The sequence below is a fragment of the Delphinapterus leucas genome, chromosome X (assembly GCF_059928025.1).
Source record: "Delphinapterus leucas isolate spDelLeu-1000000601 "Yukka" chromosome X, BTC_Dleu_Yukka2, whole genome shotgun sequence".
Lineage (NCBI taxonomy): Eukaryota > Metazoa > Chordata > Mammalia > Artiodactyla > Monodontidae > Delphinapterus > Delphinapterus leucas.
In genome coordinates this window covers 43579389-43597457 of record NC_143150.1, presented here as the reverse complement: position 1 = coordinate 43597457, position 18069 = coordinate 43579389, and the positions used below count along the sequence as shown (strand labels likewise).

General features: G+C 37.4%; 1 pseudogene; it reads left to right on the top strand.

The window, feature by feature from the left end:
• The first annotated feature begins 298 nt into the window (after positions 1-298).
• LOC149744225 (AFG1-like ATPase) overlaps positions 299-18069 on the top strand; it is a 32664-nt pseudogene continuing 14893 nt past the window's right edge.

Genomic DNA, 18069 nt, shown 5'->3' with positions numbered 1-18069 from the left:
ATCCACATCCAAGTCACCTCTTTCCCGCTTTGGGGCTTGGTGCCTCCGCTGTCTCGTAGGTAAAGCCATTGGGGTCCCTCCTGGCCCCAGTGGGTGCGGTGTCCTGCTCCAGGGGTGTCCTGGAGCCACTTTCCTTCTAAAGGCAGGGGCGCGGGAGGTGAAACAGGTAACGACTCTCTCTGAGCCTCAGCTTTCCCCTCTGTAAAATGGAGATAAGAATGCCCTCCCCACAGGGTCGCTGTGAACATTCAGTGATAACACATGAATAAGCCAGCGGCCCTGTGGTTGTTGCAGGATCATGAGTGCGGGTATGAATTCAGGCCACTCCTTATTCCTTTTCAATATTTTTTTGTTTTTTGTTTTTAAGTAGTAGATAGAGGAATAACTGAGAAAAAAAAAAGCCCTGATGAGAGGCCCATTGTAACATTGGGTTGTTACAATCACTACCCAGTTGTTTCAGTGTCCTTGTCTCTAACGCAGTGCCTAGCACGGTGCGGGGCACACAGTTACACCAGTAAAGCACGGTGATTGCTGGATCTGTCTCTCCCTGTGCAGCTCCTCATGCCGGTGGCCTTGCGCATATCAGGTGTCTGAAGGGGGCAGGTTCCGAGCATCTGTGTCCTGATGGCTGCTGGAGCTTCTACTCCAGATTCAAAGGCAACAGTCTTCAGGAGAACCCAACAGTTCACATCTTTATTTGGTTATGCCGCCTGGCTCAAGTGAGTTCACAGATCTGATAAAAGCATGCTGTGGAATAGCTCCTGTGAGGTTCACAAACTAGCCTAAAAGTAGAGAAGCTACTTTGATCTTATCATGGAAGAAGAGTTTTAGCAGGTGGAACTCCATTCTATCAGCAGCTGCATGCTTTGTAATAGCCCTTGAGGTCCATTAGAAATGTCTTCTTTTGTCTGAAAGCAATTATTTGTCCAGTCTGAGGGAGGAACTTGATCTTTAACATGCATTTGGAATAAATATACCTAAATTGTTCTCACTGGGTAAATATTATTCAGTGATTCCCATGTTTCTATCAGGTGGTTGTTGAAATATGCATTTGGTTAGAAAGTCTTCCTAGCGATTTGAGATTGTAATATAGTTTCTTCCCTGGAAGCCATGTTTTTATCCATTCTATAATGAAAAGTTTTAAGAAGGCAGAAAATTTCCAAATGTAAGTTTAAAATATGTTTTAAGAATTTATATTTTTAAATAAATACTTTAGAGTGTCTTATTAATCTGCTAAAATAACCAAATACTCTTAAATATAGTTACGTTTACTTTCCCAGTACATAACAGTTTCAGCTCTTTATTACCTGGCCTCCCTCCCCTCCCTCTGCAGTGTACCGAGGTAACCACTGAACTTCTCTCACTATAGATTAGTTTTCATATCCTGGAATTTTATTCAGATGGAATCATAAAGGTTTTTTTAGTTCATTGGTTTTGGTTTGGCTTCTTTCATTCAGCCTATTTATTTCAGATTTATCCCTTTTGTTGCATGTATCAATAGTTCATTATTTTTATTGATGACTAGTATCCCAGTATACAGATATACTGCAATTTGTTTGAAATTTGTTGTTGTTTTTTAATTATACCTCCAGTGAATATTTGTGTATTAGTTTTTGCATGGACATATGCTTTCTTTCCCTCAGGTAAATACTTAAGAGTGCAGTGTCTGGATCATATGGTAGATGTAAGATGAACATTGTTAAGAAACTGCCAAACTGGTTGCACCATTTTTCATTCCCTCCAGGAGTGTGTGAGAGTTCCATCCTCCACAACCTTGCCAATGCTTGGGATGATCAGTCTTTTTAATTTTAGCCACTCTCATGTGGATGTAGTGGTATCAGATTGTAGTTTTAATTTGCAATTCCCTAATGATGTTGTTGAGCATATTTTCATGTGCTTATTTGCTAATTCTATATCTTCTTTGGTGAAATTTCTATTCAAAAATTTCCCCCATTTATTTATTGTAGTGTCTTTGTTTTCCTAAATGACTTTTGATAGATTTTCTATATTCTGGCTATAGGTCCTTTGTCAGATATGTAATTTGCACATATTTTCTCCCACTCAGTGCCTTGACTTTTCATTTTCACACCAGTATCTTAGGAAGGGCAGTTTTTAACTTAGAAGTCCAGTGTATGTATTAGTTCACTTATGGATTATAGTTTCGGTGTCTCATTTATGAAATCTTCACCTAACCCAGGGTCACAAGGATTTTTCTCCTATATTTCATCTAGAAGGTTGATAGCTTTAGAGTATATTTGGGTCTATGATCCATTTTGAGTGGACTTTTGTGTATAATGTTATATGTGCGTCACAGTTTATATTTGTGTATATAATATCCACTTGTCCCAGCACCGTTTGTTGATAAGACTTATCATTTCTCCACTGAATTGCCTTTGCCTCTTTTTCAAAAATCAGTTTTCCATGTATGTTTGCATCTATTCTTGGACTCTTTATTATTTTCCTTCAATCTGCTTATCTACCTTGATTCCAATACCACACTGCCTTGATTGCCGTAGGTTTATAGTAAGTCTTCAAATCTGGGAGTGTTTATCCTTCAACCTTATTCTTTTTCAAAGTTGTTTTTCATAGTTCATGGCCTCTTCATTTCCCCATGAACTTCAGAATTGGCCCATAAATTTCTTTTAAAAAATATTTTCTAAGATTTTTATTGGGATTGCACTGAGTATATAGATCAATTTGGGGAGAAGTGCCATCTTAACAATACTGAATCTTCTGACCCTTAAAGACAGTTGTCTCTCCATTTATTTAAGTCTTCTTTAATTTTTCTGAGCAATGGTTTGTAGTGTTCAGTACAGGCCTTGCACATTTGTGGACAGATTATCCATAAGTATTTCAGACTTTTTGATGCTATTGTAAAGAGCATTATTTTGTAAATACAGTTTTCAATTACTATATTTTCACTGAACTGTCAGCAGCCAGATGCTTAACCATAGCCATTGCAGGAACTTTTTGGTTGAAAGCACAGGCTACCCTAGGGTGGAAAAGCTACTTAATGCATAACATGCTTTTGACTGTGTTTCTATATCAGCTTTTAGACGTTATTGGCAATGTGCTGAAACTAGGCAGGAAAATGTCATGGAGATAATTCTACATGACATCTCCAGAAAAATTAGCCACTGAAAGAAAATAGTTACGGTAGCTTTTAACTTCATGTGTGTGGTTAGAATTGAACCAATTTAATTGTGGGGTTCTTCTTTTCTGTCCCCCAGCAAGTCTTCCTCAATGAATTCCTGGGTTATCGGGTGGTGAAACAGACAGAAAGAGAGAGCATGTATGTATATGAGCATGTACGTTTGTATGTATATTGGGGAAGCTGCCAGGAATCTTTATTATAAGGAATACTTGAGATTAATCCTGTGGTCATGTCAGTCCTGTTAACTTCCTAGCACATAATTGGAACCAAATCACAGTGGTTGTTGTTCGTTTTTTTTCCAGCTTCACTTGGCCAGCATGGTTACCATGGTGACTCAGTGACTGCTGTGGGATTTGGCGCAGATTGAACATCATTTTATAATTCTAACCTGAATTATTTATTACTATTATAGTTGTCAAGTGTTGCTTTTCTGATTTGCTCATTCCTTTCCGTTTGTTCATTGAAATTTGACTGGAGGTAGAGCTTTCTCTTCTCTCTGTTTTAATATTTATATCAGTATGACTCATAGATTCCTATTTTGCTCAGAGGGCTACCATCTGATGCTATATTTATTTTGATGCCCAAAATGTCCCGGAATCGGCCAATAGAGGCTGCTTTAAGTTGGCTTCTGTGTCTATTTGACACCTCCTTAGAATTCTTTGAACATGTACTTTGTTCTCTAAACCTGAGTATCTCCTAATGTGTAGAAAGAAAATTATGATCCCCACCTCAGAACATCCCTTTGAGGAACTGAAGAGAAAAAGTCTGATAATTACAGCCTTCAGTGTGTGGCACCTATTAGGCCCTCAGCAATGTTAGTTCCCCATTCCAACTTTGCTTACTTCATTCTGTCAATATGATGCCTCTGGCATTACCATAGTAGCATGACCTCCAGGGAGAGTACTTGGACATGTAACATAAGCAGGGATAAGCGCACATGCCCATGACCTGTGAGCCTCAGTGTCACTGCTGTGTGTGCAGAGGGGGCTGTGTGATGGAGCTGGGGAAGAGGAAAAGCATCACTGCACAGCTTCCAGTGAACTGAGAGGGAGCAGGCAGAACATCCTCACCTCTTCCCCTGTGTTTCATGTACTTTCCCTTCATCTCTCTTTCCTCTCTATTTCATGTGCTGTCTTGTCTCCTTACAGTGGAACATCAGAGAAGGGTGTGGACTTCGAGTCCCAGGAGCAGGATCCAATAGAGAAGAACCAAGTGTGATGTCGAGTCTACTAGACAGGTTCCTGGAACAAGAGTGTAAGGTAAGTCACCACCCTTCCCTCCATTGTCTTCTATACATCAGGATAACAGTACTCAATGTTTCTGACCACCCAGGAGTATTGTGGGCTTTAGGTCTGAGCCCATGTGGGAAAACAATCTGTGCTCATAGGTGGGAGGGAAGGACCAGTGCACTTTCAAGTAATAACATTAACAGATACACCCCAGATATCATAGAACTCTGCATGGTAGGCATTAAATTAATGCTACACAAATGTTAGCTGTTTGGGTCAGGATTTCTCCAAGTGGGATCCTCAAAGCACTTCATTAAACTCACTTGGGGTCTTGTTAAAAATCCCAGATTCCTGGGTCCACCCCAGGTCTGCTGAATCAAAACCAGGGAGGTAGAATGCGAGGTGTCTACATTTTGAGTAACAACTCCAGTGTTTCTGGTATTCATCCCATTTTAAACAGCTCTGCTGCAGATTTGCAACAAACACTCTTAAAATTTTGAATCCTTTAATGTCTAATTTCCTTGTCAACTTCTCCTGTACCTCAGTCTTAAATATTTGTCTCTGCTCCTATATGTCAAATAGGTAACAGTTCCTTCATGTAAGTAATATTTATTCAGAGATTTATATGTGAAGCACTGAACTAGGCACCAGGGACACAGCACATAGAACAAGACAGGCAAGGTCCCTAGTGACATGCTCTGATTCACGTGCTCTCAAGGCAACTCTGGCTGCTGTGTGGGGAATGGACTGGACAGGGACAGGATAGCTATGGGGATAACCGTTAGGAGAATTTGCAGGGTCCGGGGAGAGACGAGGGTGGATCGGCCCTGAGCTGCAGTGGTGTGCAGAGGATGGGTGGCCTGGACAGGGCCTGTTGGAGGTAGGGCAGGAGGGACCTGCAGTGGGTGTGCACGGGAGGTATGTGAGGATAAGGCAGGATCCTGCATGGGACCTCAGCTTTATGTTTGGCCATGTGCAGAAATGGTGGTATATTTCCTGAAATCAGTTGTTCCAAGTACTTTGAGATATTCTCATAATTAGTTAGGTATCCAACAGTGGTTAACAGTGAAAGTTCATGATACACAAAATCTAACATTTGATGAATAGGATTCAGTTGTAAGACTATTAAGCTTTATTAAACATATGTGTAAACTATAAAACTATAAAAATATCATATTTTCAGTATTTGTTTAAAGCAGCTAGCATTTAGTGAGCTGTTATTGTGTGCCTCGCACTGTTCTAATGGTTATGTATTAACTCAGTTCTCAAAGCAGCAGCCCATGACGTAGGGATGGTTGTTTTCCCCCTTTTACAGAAGCGGTAACTGAAGCGCAGAGTGGTTCTTTCAATCTCCCAAGATCACAGAGAGCCAGGTATCCCAATATCTCTGCAGTAGAATTTTTAAAATATTGGTATTCAGGGCCATTTATCATTGTAAAGACCAAAACACAAAGCCATATTTGTTTAGAAACATTTCGTCTTCTACAGTAAGTACTGCACAATCCCAATTTTATACATAAGGCAATTTCATACATTGAGTGACTATAAGGTGAAGTAAGAGTATTCCAACTCACACAGTTTATAAGTGGCAGAAGGACGGTTTGGACCTGGTCTGTCTCCATAGCCCACACTCCTAACCAATACACTTAGGAAGAAGGAGACATTTGTTGAACTATGTCAGCCCATGATGGGTGATGTTAGGTTAGGGCCATCCATATCTCTTTGGGTGGAAACTATGCTTTGTTAGGCATTTTGCTGTGTACCAGATGGTATTTATTTAATAAAAAGGTAATGATTATAGGAAAAAAATGTCAAAGATGAACAAAGCCAGACCCTAGTTAAAGTGGTAAGGACATATTTTAATCAGTAATATACTATTATGACAGGGAAAAGAGTCCAGCGTGAACTGACCCCAACTTCAATTTGTACAGAGGTGACTAGGCTTTTCAAAGTGAGCATGAGGGAAAAGGGAGGGGGTAAGTAGGGGCTAATACAGCCAGGGAAGTAAAAATTACAAAAAACAGGAAAGGGGTGTTCATCCATGTGAAACCCATTTGGGTTTCTAACTGGCACTTGAATTCAAGTTAGATTTCTACCCTCCCACAGAGTCTGGGAGAGAAGGTCCTCTCCTCCTGTGTTAGCTGGAACAAATAGTAAATTGTCCTGGAAGGCTTGAGTGTTCTCAGGCAATCACTTTAAGGGAATTTAGGGTCATCTTAGGGATGCAGCCTTGAGCTGTTAGAAACTACGTTAGTGTTTTGTTCAAGACTATTGGCCAGGTTGAGGCCTGGTTCAAAAGAGAGCTAAGAGGAGTGTAACTAGTGTTTGGTCAAGGAGAGAATCTTTTTCAAGGGCAATAATTATTTATTTATTTATTTTTATTGAAGTATAGTTGATTTACAATGTTGTGTTTGTTTTGGTGTAAGCAAAGTGATTCAGTTTTATGCATATATATATGTGTATATTTGTTTCCATATTCTTTTCCATTATGGTGTATTATAAGATATTGAATATAGTTCCCTGTGCTATATGGTAGGACCTTGCTGTTTATCTATTTTATATACAGTAGTTTTTATCTGTTAATCCCAAACTCCTAATTTATCTCTCTCCCCCAACATCCCCTTTGGTTAACCATAAGTTTGTTTCCTATGTCTGTGAGTCTATTTCTGTTTTGTAAATAAGTTCATTTATATTATATTTTAGATTCCACATATAAGTGATATCATACAGTATTTGTCTTTTTCTTTCTGACTTACTTTACTTAATATGATAATCTCTAGTTGCATCCATGTTGCTGCAAATGGCATTTTTTCATTCTTTATTATGGCTGAGTAGTATTCCATTGTATATATGTACCACATCTTTATCCATTCATAGGTCAATGGGCATTTAGGTTGCTTCAATGTCCTGGCTATTGAAAATAGTGCTGCAATGGACATAGGGGTGCATGTATCTTTTCGAATTATGGTTTTCTCTGGATATATGCCCAGGAGTGGGATTGCTGGATCATATGGTAGCTTTATTTTTAGTTTTTTAAGGAAGCTCCATACTGTTTTCCATAGTGGCTGCACCAATTTACATTCCCACCAAGAGTATAGGAGGGTTCCTTTTTCTCCACACCTTCTGCAGCATTTATTATTATTATTATTATTTTTGCAGTATGCAGGCCTCTCACTGTTGTGGCCTCTCCCGTTGCAGAGCACAGGCTCCGGATGCACAGGCTCAGTGGCCATGGCTCACAGGCCTAGCTGCTCCGCAGCATGTGGGATCTTCCCAGACCGGGGCACGAACCCGTGTCCCCTGCATTGGCAGGCAGACTCTCAACCACTGCGCCACCAGGGAAGTCCAGAATTTATTATTTGTAGACTTTTTAATGATGGCCATTCTTACCAGAGTGAGGTGATATTTCACTGTAGTTTCGATTTACATTTCCCTAATAATTAGCAATGTTGATCATCTTTTCATGTGGTTTTTGGCCATCTGTATGTCTTCTTTGGAGAAATGTCTATTTACGTCTTCTGTCAAGGGCAATAATTATAAAAACAAATGGATAAAGGGAATAATAATTATAGTTCCTATGCATTAGACAACTTGGATGTTAAAATAATTACTTGGACTTCCATTATGAATTATTTTCCCTTTTATGAACTCAAGGTGCTTTTCAAATGGGAATCACATTGCTCTGTGCTCTAGGCTTCACTGGTTGGGAGGCAGGGATGGTCTGATAGGTGAGGCCAGAGGAAAATTTCCTGGAAATATGCAGCATGTACTCTTGAGTATGGTTCCTTTTAATCAACATGATGTATGTATGAGTGATTTACGTTACTGTCATCTAGAGTTGTAGATCATTCATTCTCATTAGTGTATAGTATATTATTACATCGTGTGGCTATTGCATAATATATGTATCTGAACTTTTTATGATGGCCATTCTGAGTGTTGTCAGGTGATACCTCATTGTAGTTTTCATTTGCATTCCTCTAATGATTAGTGATGTTGAGCACCCTTTCATGTATTTGTTGGCAATCTGTATATCTTCTTTGGAGAAATGCCTATTTAGGTCTTCTGCCCATTTTTGAATTGGGTTGATTGATTTTTTTGCTATTGAGCTACATGAGCTGCTTGTATATTTTGGAGATTAATCCTTTGTCAGTTGCTTCATTTGCAAATATTTTCTCCTATTCTTAGGGTTGTCTTTTTGTCTTGTTTATGGTTTCCTTTGCTGTGCAAAAGCTTTTACGTTTCATTAGGTCCCATTTGTTTATTTTTGTTTTTATTTCCATTTCTCTAGGAGGTGGGTCAAAAAGGATCTTGCTGTGAATCATGTCATAGAGTGTTCTGCCTATGTTTTCCTCTAAGAGTTTTAGAGTGTCTGTTCTTACATTTAGGTCTTTAATCCATTTTGAGTTTATTTTTGTGTATGGTGTTAGGAAGTGTTCTAATTTCATTCTTTAACATGTAGCTGTCCAGTTTTCCCAGCACCACTTACTGAAGAGGCTATCTTTTTTCCATTGTATATTCTTACCTCCTTTGTCAAAGATAAGGTGACCATACTGTGTGGGTTTATCTCTGGGCTTTCTATCCTGTTCCCTTGATCTATCTTTCTGTTTCTGTGCCAGTACCATACTGTCTTGATTACTGTAACTTTGTAGTATAGTCTGAAGTCAGGGAGCCTGATTCCTTCAGCTCTGTTTATCTTTCTCAAGATTGCTTTGGCTATTCGGGGTCTTTTCTGTTTCCAAACAAATTGTAAAACTTCTTGTTCTAGCTCTGTGAAAAATGCCATTGGTAATTTGATAGGGATCACATTGAATCTGTAGATTGCTTTGGGTAGTATAGTCATTTTCACAGTATTCATTCTTCCAATCCAATCACATGGTATACCTCTTCATCTGTTTGCATCATCTTTAATTTCTTTCCTCAGTATCTTAAGTTTTCTGCATACAGGTCTTTTGCCTCCTTAGGTAGGTTTATTCCTAGGTATTTTATTCTTTTTGTTGCAATGGTAAATGAGAATGTTCCCTTAATTTCTCTTTCAGATTTTTCGTTGTTAGTGTAAAGGAATGCAAGAGATTTCTGTGCATTAATTTTGTATCCTGCTACTTTACCAAATTCATTGATTAGCTATAGTAGTTTTCTGGTGGCATCTTTAGGATTTTCTATGTATAGCAGCATGTCATCTGCAAACAGTGACAGTTTTACTTCTTCTTTTCCTATTTGTATTCCTTTTATTTCTTTATCTTCTCTGATCGTTGTGGCTAAAACTTCCAAAACTATGTTGAAAAATAGTGGTGAGAGTCAGCACACTTGTCTTCTTCCTGACCTTAGTGGAAATAGTTTCAGTTTTTCACCATTGAGAATGAATTTGGCTGTAGGGGTAGGTTCCCTCTATGCCCACTTTCTGGAGAGTTTTTATCATAAATGGGTGTTGAATTTTGTCAGAAGCTTCTTGTACATCTACTGAGATGATCATATGGTTTTTATCCTTCAGTTTGTTAGTATGGTGTATCACATTGATTGATTTGCATATATTGAAGAATCCTTGCATTCCTGGGATAAACCCCATTTCATCATGGTGTATGATCCTTTTAATGTGCTGTTGGATTCTGTTTGCTAGTATTTTGTTGAGGATTTTTGCATCTATGTTCATCAGTGATATTGGCCTGTAGTTTTCTTTTTTTGTGACATCTTTGTCTGGTTTTGGTGTCAGGGTGATGGTGGCCTCGTAGAATGAGTTAGGGAGTGTTCCTCCCTCTGCTATATTTTGGAAGAGTTTGAGAGGATGGGTGTTAGCTCTTCACTAAATGTTTGATAGAATTCACCTGTGAATCCGTCTGGCCCTGGGCTTTTGTTTGTTGGAAGATTTTTAATCACAGTTTCAATTTCAGTGCTTGTGATTGGTCTGTTCATATTTTCTATTTCTTCCTGGTTCAGTCTTGGAGGGTTGTACTTTTCTAAGAATTTGTCCATTTCTTCCAGGTTGTCCATTTTATTGGCATATAGTTGCTTGTAGTAGTCCCTCATGATCCTTTGTACTTCTGCAGTGTCAGTTGTTACTTCTCCTTCTTCATTTCTAATTCTGTTGATTTGAGTCTTCTGCCTTTTTCTCCTGATAAGTCTGCCTAATGGTTTATCAATTTTCTTTATCTTCTCAAAGAACCAGACGTTAGTTTTATTGATCTTTGCTATTGTTTTCTTCATTTGTTTTTCATTTATTTCTGATCTGATCTTTATGATTTCTTTCCTTCTGCTAAATTTGGGGGTTTTTGTTCTTCTTTCTCTAATTGCTTTAGATGTAAGGTTAGGTTGTTTATTTGAGATGTTTCTTCTTTCTTGAGGTAGGATTATATTGCTATAAACTTCCCTCTTAGAACTGCTTTTCCTGCATCCCATAGGTTTTGAGTCATCGTGTTTTCATTGTCATTTGTTTCTAGGTGTTTTTTGACTTCCTCTTTGATTTCTTAAGTGACCTCTTAGTTATTTAGTAGCTTATTGTTTAGCTTCCATGTGTTTGTATTTTTTACAGTTTTTCTTCCTGTAATTGATATCTAGTCTCATAGTGTTGTGGTTGGAAAAGATGCTTGATATGATTTCAATTTTCTTAAATTTACCAAGGCTTGATTTGTGACTCAAGGTGTGATCTATCCTGGAGAATGTTTCGTTTGCACTTGAGAAGAAAGTGTATTCTGTTGATTTTGGATGGAATGTACTGTAAATATTGATTAAGTCAATTTGGTCTAATTGTCGTTTAAAACTTGTGTTTCCTTATTTATTTCCTGTTTGGATGGTCTTTCCATTGGTGAAAGTGGGGTGTTAAAGTCCCCAAATATTACTGTGTTACTGTCGGTTTCCCCTTTTATGGTGTTAGCATTTTCCTTATGTTTTGAGGTGCTCCTATGTTGGGTGTGTAAATATTTACAATTGTTATATCTTCTTCTTGGATTGATTCCTTGATCATTATATAGTGTTCTTCCTTGTCTCTTGTCTTTATTTTAAAGTCTATTTTGTCTGATATGAGTATTCCTCCTCCAGCTTTCTTTTGATTTCAATTTGCATGGAATATCTTTTTCCATCCCCTCACTTTCAGTCTGTATGAGTCCCTAGATCTGAAGTGGGTCTCTTGTAGACAGCATATATATGGGTCTTGTTTTTGTATCCATTCAGCCAGTCTGTGTCTTTTGGTTGGAACATTTAATGCATTTATATTTAAGGTAATTATTGATATGTATGTTCCTATTACCATTTTCTTAATTGTTTTGGGTTTGTGGGTTTTTTTAATTTATTAAATTTATTTATTTTTGGCTGTGTTGTGTCTTTGTTGCTGTGCATGGTCTTTCTCTAGTTGCGGGGGGGGTGTCCACCTTCATTGTGGTGTGCAGCCTTGTCATTGTGTTGGCTTCTCTTGTTGTGGAGCATGGGCTCTAGGCACGTTTGGGCTTCAGTAGTTGTGTTGCATGGGCTCAGTAGTTGTGGCTCGCCAGCTCTAGAGTACAGGCTCAGTAGTTGTGGTGCACGGGCTTAGTTGCTCCACAGCATGTGGGATCTTTCCAGACCAGGGCTCAAACGCGAGTCCCCTGTATTGGCAGGCGGATTCTTAACCACGGCACCACCAGGGAAGCCTCTTGGGTTTGTTTTTATAGGTCTTTTCTTTCTCTTGTGTTTCCTGCCTAGAGAAGTTCCTTTAGCTTTGGTTGTAAAGCTGTTTTGGTGGTGCTGAATTCTCTTAACTTTTGCTTGTCTCTAAAGCTTTTGATTTCTCCATCGAATCAGAACGAGATCCTTGCTGGGTAGAGTAATCTTGATTGTAGGTTTTTCCCTTTCATCACTTTAAATATGTCCTGCCACTCCCTTCTGGCCTGCAAAGTTTCTGATGAAAGATCAGCTGTTAACCTCATGCGAATTCCAGTGTATGTTATTTGTTGCTTTTCCCTTGCTGCTTTTAATAATTTTTCTTTGTGTTTAATGTTTGCTAGTTTGATTAATATGTGTCTCGGTGTGTTTCTCCTTGGGTTTATCCTCTATGGGACTCCCTGCACTTTCTGGACTTGATTGAGTATTTCCTTTCCCATGTTGGGGAAGTTTTCGACTATATTCTCTTCAAATATTTTCTCAGACCCTTTCTTTTTTCTTTTTCTCCTGGGATGCCTATAATGCTAATGTCGGTGCCCTTAATGTTGTCCCAGAGGTCTCTAGACTGTCGTCCATTCTTTTTATTCTTTTTGCTTTATTCTGCTCTGTGGCAGTTATTTCCACCATTCTATCTTCTAGCTCACTTTTCCGTTCTTCTGCCTCAGTTATTCTGATATTGATTCCTTCTAGAGTATTTTTTCATTTATTGTGTTGTTCATTACTTTTTATTTGCTCTTTAGTTCTTCTAGTTCCTTGTTAAACATTTCTTGTATTTTCTCTATTCTATTTCCGAGATTTTGGATCATCTTTACTATCATTACTCTGAATTCTTTTTCAGATAGATTGCCTATTTCCTCTTCATTTATTTGGTTTTGTGGGTTTTTATCTTGCTCCTTTGTCTGCAAGATATTTCTCTGTCTTCTCTTTTTGCCTAACTTACAGTATTTGAGGTCTCCTTTCCCTAGGCTGCAGAGGTGTAGTTCCTCTTGCTTCTGTTCTCTGCCCCGGTGGTGGGGTTGACCCAGTGTGTTGTGTAGGCTTCCTGATGGGAGGGCCGGCTGCCTGTGTTCTGATGGGTGGAGCTAAGTCTTTTCCCTCTGATGAGCAGGGCCCGTGTCAGGTGGTGCATTTTGGGGTGTTTGCGAGCTTAGTATGACTTTAGGTAGTCTGTGTGCTGATGGGTGTGTTTGTGTTCCTCTCTCTCTTGCTGTTTGGTGTGAGGTGTCCAGCGCTGGGAGTTGCAGGCAGTTGGGTGGAGCTGGGTCTTGGATTCAGAGAGAGGCCTCCATGAGAGCCCTCAGTGATTAATCTTCCCTGGGGCCAGAAATTCTCTACTGTTCCAGCGTCCTGGACTTGGTGCTCCCACCCCAGATCCTCAGGCCCAACTTCCGGTCGAGGAACCAACACCCCAAAAGTCACTCGTCCTGGCAGTAAAGGGGATTAAAAAAAAATGAGTAACAAAAACCCAGACAAATGGTAAAAAGTAGAATCAAACAAACAGAAACAAGGAAATACACACACACACACACACACACACACACACACAAGAAACAAAAACAGAACCAAATAAAACAGAAAGCAAGAGAACAACCACAAAAACAAAAGAACCAAAGAACAAAATCACCAATTTAAAAGAAAAGTAAAAAAAAAACAAAACCAAAAACGAAACCAAAGCAGAGTACCAACTGATATGTGAAGCTAAGAAAAAACAAACTGACAAAAATGATTTTAAAAAATCAAAAAAAGAGAAAGGGGAAACAAGACAGAACAATAGAAAAGCAATGTAGAAATAGAAACATAAAAACTAAAAAATATATATATTAAAGAATGAAAAAAAGACAAAAAAAACCCCCAGAGAAATGGTAAAAACAAAATCAAACAAACAAAAAGAGAAACAAGGAAACACACACATGCAAAAGAAACAAAAACAGAACCAAATAAGACAAAAAGCGAGAGAACCACCAGACAAACAGAACCCCCAAACGAAATCAAACAATTTGAGTCAGAACTCAGAAAAACACAAAACCTAAAAACAAAACCATAGCAGTGTGCCAATTGAAGAATAAAACAAGGAAACAGAACGATCTGATAAAACTGATTTTAAAAAAATAAAATAAAATGAAAAGGGAAAAAACACAGAACAACAGAAGAGGAAAGTAGAAATGGAAATATATAAAAAATTAAAATATGTTATAAAACACAAAGATCTCAAAAGACTGAATAAAAAATTTTTTTAAATATGAAAACAGGGACTTCCCTGGTGGTGCAGTGGTTATGAATCTGCCTGCTAATGCAGGCGACATGGGTTAGAGCCCATGACCAGGAAGATCCCACACACCGCGGAGCAACTAAACCCATGTGCCACAACTAATGAGCCTGCGCTCTAGAGCCCACGAGCTACAACTACTGAGCCCGTGTGCCACAACTGCTAAAGCTCGCACACCTAGAGTATGTGCTTCGTAACAAAAGAAGCCACTGCAATGAGAAACCCACGCACCGCAATGAAGAGTAGCCCCCACTCGCCGTAACTAGAGAAAGCCCGCATGCAGCAATGAGGACCCAATGCAGCCAAAAGTAAATAAATAAGTAAGTAAACAAATACTAAAACAACAACAAAAAACAAACAGAAAAAAGTACTTATATAAATTAAGTACACTTTTTTCAGAAGTATAGAAACTAACTGAAATATTTTTCAAATTCAAGTGATCTAGGTTAATCTTTAGTAAATAAAAAGCTAAATTTGTTGGTTTAATTAAAATAAACACATCAGAGTAATCATTATTAAATATAATGCAGATATACAACTTTCATTTTATCTGGGTATAGTAGTCATAAGTTCAAGTTATCTGTTACAGAATTTGTTGGCAAGAAAAATAAATTAAAATTCTTTAAAACGTGGCAACAGGTCCAAAATGGAGTCACTTATGGTAAGCCCCGCCAAACCAAGACTTCATTACTGTTTTGGCTTTCCCAGAAATGGAACCTTATACCAGTCAATCAGGACTTGCCTGATCAGCACTTGTTTGGTAATCTGCCTAATAGATCTCTTCTGTCCTCTGAAGAAAAGTAATCTGGCAATAACCAATCTACTTTGTTGCCTATATAACCTCCTTATTCCTACTCTCTTCCATGTATAAGTCATTTTCTACAGCTCTTCAGAGCTACTTTCTATCTGCTAGATTGGATACTGCCCAATTCATAAATCACTGAATAAAGCCAATAAGATCTTTAAAATATATTCAGTTGAATTTTGTTTTTTAACAAGATGATGGTTAGCTGTTTAATGCCTCATGAAATTTTCATGAGTGATCTAAACCTAATTGTTAAGAATAAGTAAAATAAATAGAGGTAAGTAAGATAAAAGTTTACAAATGAACATTTCAAGAATAACTATGCTTTATGGTATATCTACTTAAAAATAGTCTCCAAAATCTTTTTGGTAACTTGAAACCTTAAAGTAACTAAATTAAGTTAAATGATGAATATTCATTGAATATCTAGATAATTTCCATATAAGATAATATACTGAAACATTGGTTACTGAACACAGGCTTACCTACTTTTTATTACAGAGGAACTAAAGATATTTGGGTCAATTAGTCAATATATTTTATGGCAAATTAAAAAATTTACTATAAAGAGGAATATACTTCTAGAAATTATGAAATGTATCTATAAATTTGCTAATCCACAGAATGGTAATGTAACAGGCAGTCCACGATTACTTCTTGGTTTTAACTAGAAATTAAGAATTCTAAGGGTTAAGAATTCTTATCAGTGTATGTAATTAAAACTTTCAAAGTAATAAGGGCAAAAGAAAACAACTGTTTATGAAAAGTGGGTAAGGATATTAGAACGTGTTTTTTGAATAAGGAAAGGTATGAAGGACATGTTTTTTTCCTGAGGGAAAAGGAAAGTAATTTTGTCCTAAAGTAGACTGGCTGGCTGTTCCAGAATGAAAGAGAAGAGAAAATACAGTACAAAACCTGAATGTATAGAAGGTTTGTGGAAAAGGAATCTTGAGAAAATAATTGTATGTGTGGTCAAGCTTGTTAAATTGGAATGAATTTATTTTTGTTTTTAAAGAATGAGTCTTAATATCAAAATTACATTGGTGTAAAATCAGAATTTGGTTTTCTGTCTGTTAAAAAAAAACATTTTCTTGGACTATTGGTCTTATCTTGATAGCTGTTGGGAAAGGTTTTTCTTTACCTTTTCGTAGTCTGCCTGGTCAACAAAGATTTTATGTCATACCAAAATGATTTCCTGTGCTTCTTGTTGTCTTTATCAGGTCTTTGGTTACTTGGGAAAACTGAGTCTTCTCGATATTAAAAGTGTGACGTTTTCTTCACAACTATGTCACCTTCTGTATTTGCCTTTAAAATCTTCTATTGTCACTTTGGTTAAATAAATAATTAGTTATTTCATAATGATCTATGATCCTATTTAATCAAATGCTCAAACCTTTTGACATTTTTGACAACTTCCCAAAACCAAATTATGAATGGAATCTTTTTAACCTTAAATTAACTTTGAGATTTCCCAGAGGGCTTCTGGAAAATTTCAAAGGTTTTGTCTCTCACCTGGTAAGATGTTAAAATTATTAGGTTTATTGGATATGGTGAAATACATGGGAAGCATTGTCAAATAAGTGATACTAAACCTTCTTAGGTTATATCTGTATGGATATATGTTTCTAATATGTGTTCCAGAAATTGTATGAAAGTCCTAGAAATCTAGTATGTCCTGGTATAATGTTATCAGTCATAATTCTGGTTATTATCTTGATATGTTTTATGTCACATAAATAACCAAATTTCATAGTCAATTTCATTATAATAAACTTTCATCAGGTATTTAATCATGGGCATTTAAAAAAATTTTTGTCATTTACAGACAGTTGTTGTTTTACTCTGATGCTTTTGCAAAAGTGATTCATCTTCAGAGAGATTCATGGAGAAAACTCTGAAAAGTACTATAGAATACAGGTTTCTGAAAACTTTAAGGACATACTACTGACTGGGTAAGAATTTCCAGAGCTCTAATGGAAAAACTAGATTCAAGCAGAACAAGAATTAATAACATGGGTTGAATGAACTGATGGGGATGATTATAATTTTTATGACTTTTTATGTGAAACACTGCTGGTTCTTTAATGTTTTTATTTACAAGTTTAAAGAAACCTTTTTCTTTTAAGCTGTCTATGATGTATAGCAATTTGATAAAGTATACCTTTGTAAACAGAATTGAAACATTTCATTTTTCTCCATATCTGATCCCTCCAGAATTAGGAAATTTGTTGAGTGTTCTTATTTTCATGGCTATTTAGTTACTTGTATAAATTCAGTAAGAATCTGTTTTTAGAATACAATTTGAAACATTGTTTATATTATGGCTTTGACAGAATATCATAATTCAGAATATGCATAGAATATAGACCACACAACTTTAAGGAACTGAGGCTGACTTTATGGAGCCAGTAAAGCCTCTTGGAAAACCAGCCTGTTACCTTGCTTGCTGGGTTCCCAGCAGCTTTCCCAGGTAAGGAAGGAAGGTCTCTTCCTGCAGGCCCGGAAACCTCAAGAAATTGAGGAGACTTCAAGAAGAAAGGAATTAACCCAGATCTATAGGTATTGTAGGCAAAGTTTGATGGCAAGTCTTAGGCTTGGCTTCTTAGCCTCAAGAGGCTTTTAAATGTCCAACTGAGATTTTACAAAATTCCAATTTCATAAGGAATTTATAAAAAGTTCCAGCAAAGAAAAATTTAAAATAGCCTCTGTGGTCAGTCACTACTCTTGCTACAGTTATGTAAACATCAGGCCGAGATTAATGAGACTAGACCTGTTTTGCAAACAAATTGGTCTTACTGTGATTATCTTTAATAGAAGTGAGAGAGTGGTTGTAGAGAGAAGAAGATGTTTAGTAAAAACGTATAAGACATCCTTGTGGATATCAGGTTCTATTCATGTTCATTATCTTTGAGGTTTTGTTATCTACCTGTAAATTGGACTGGATCCTGAATTCTTCCAGTTTCCTCAGATACTGGCTACAACTCTC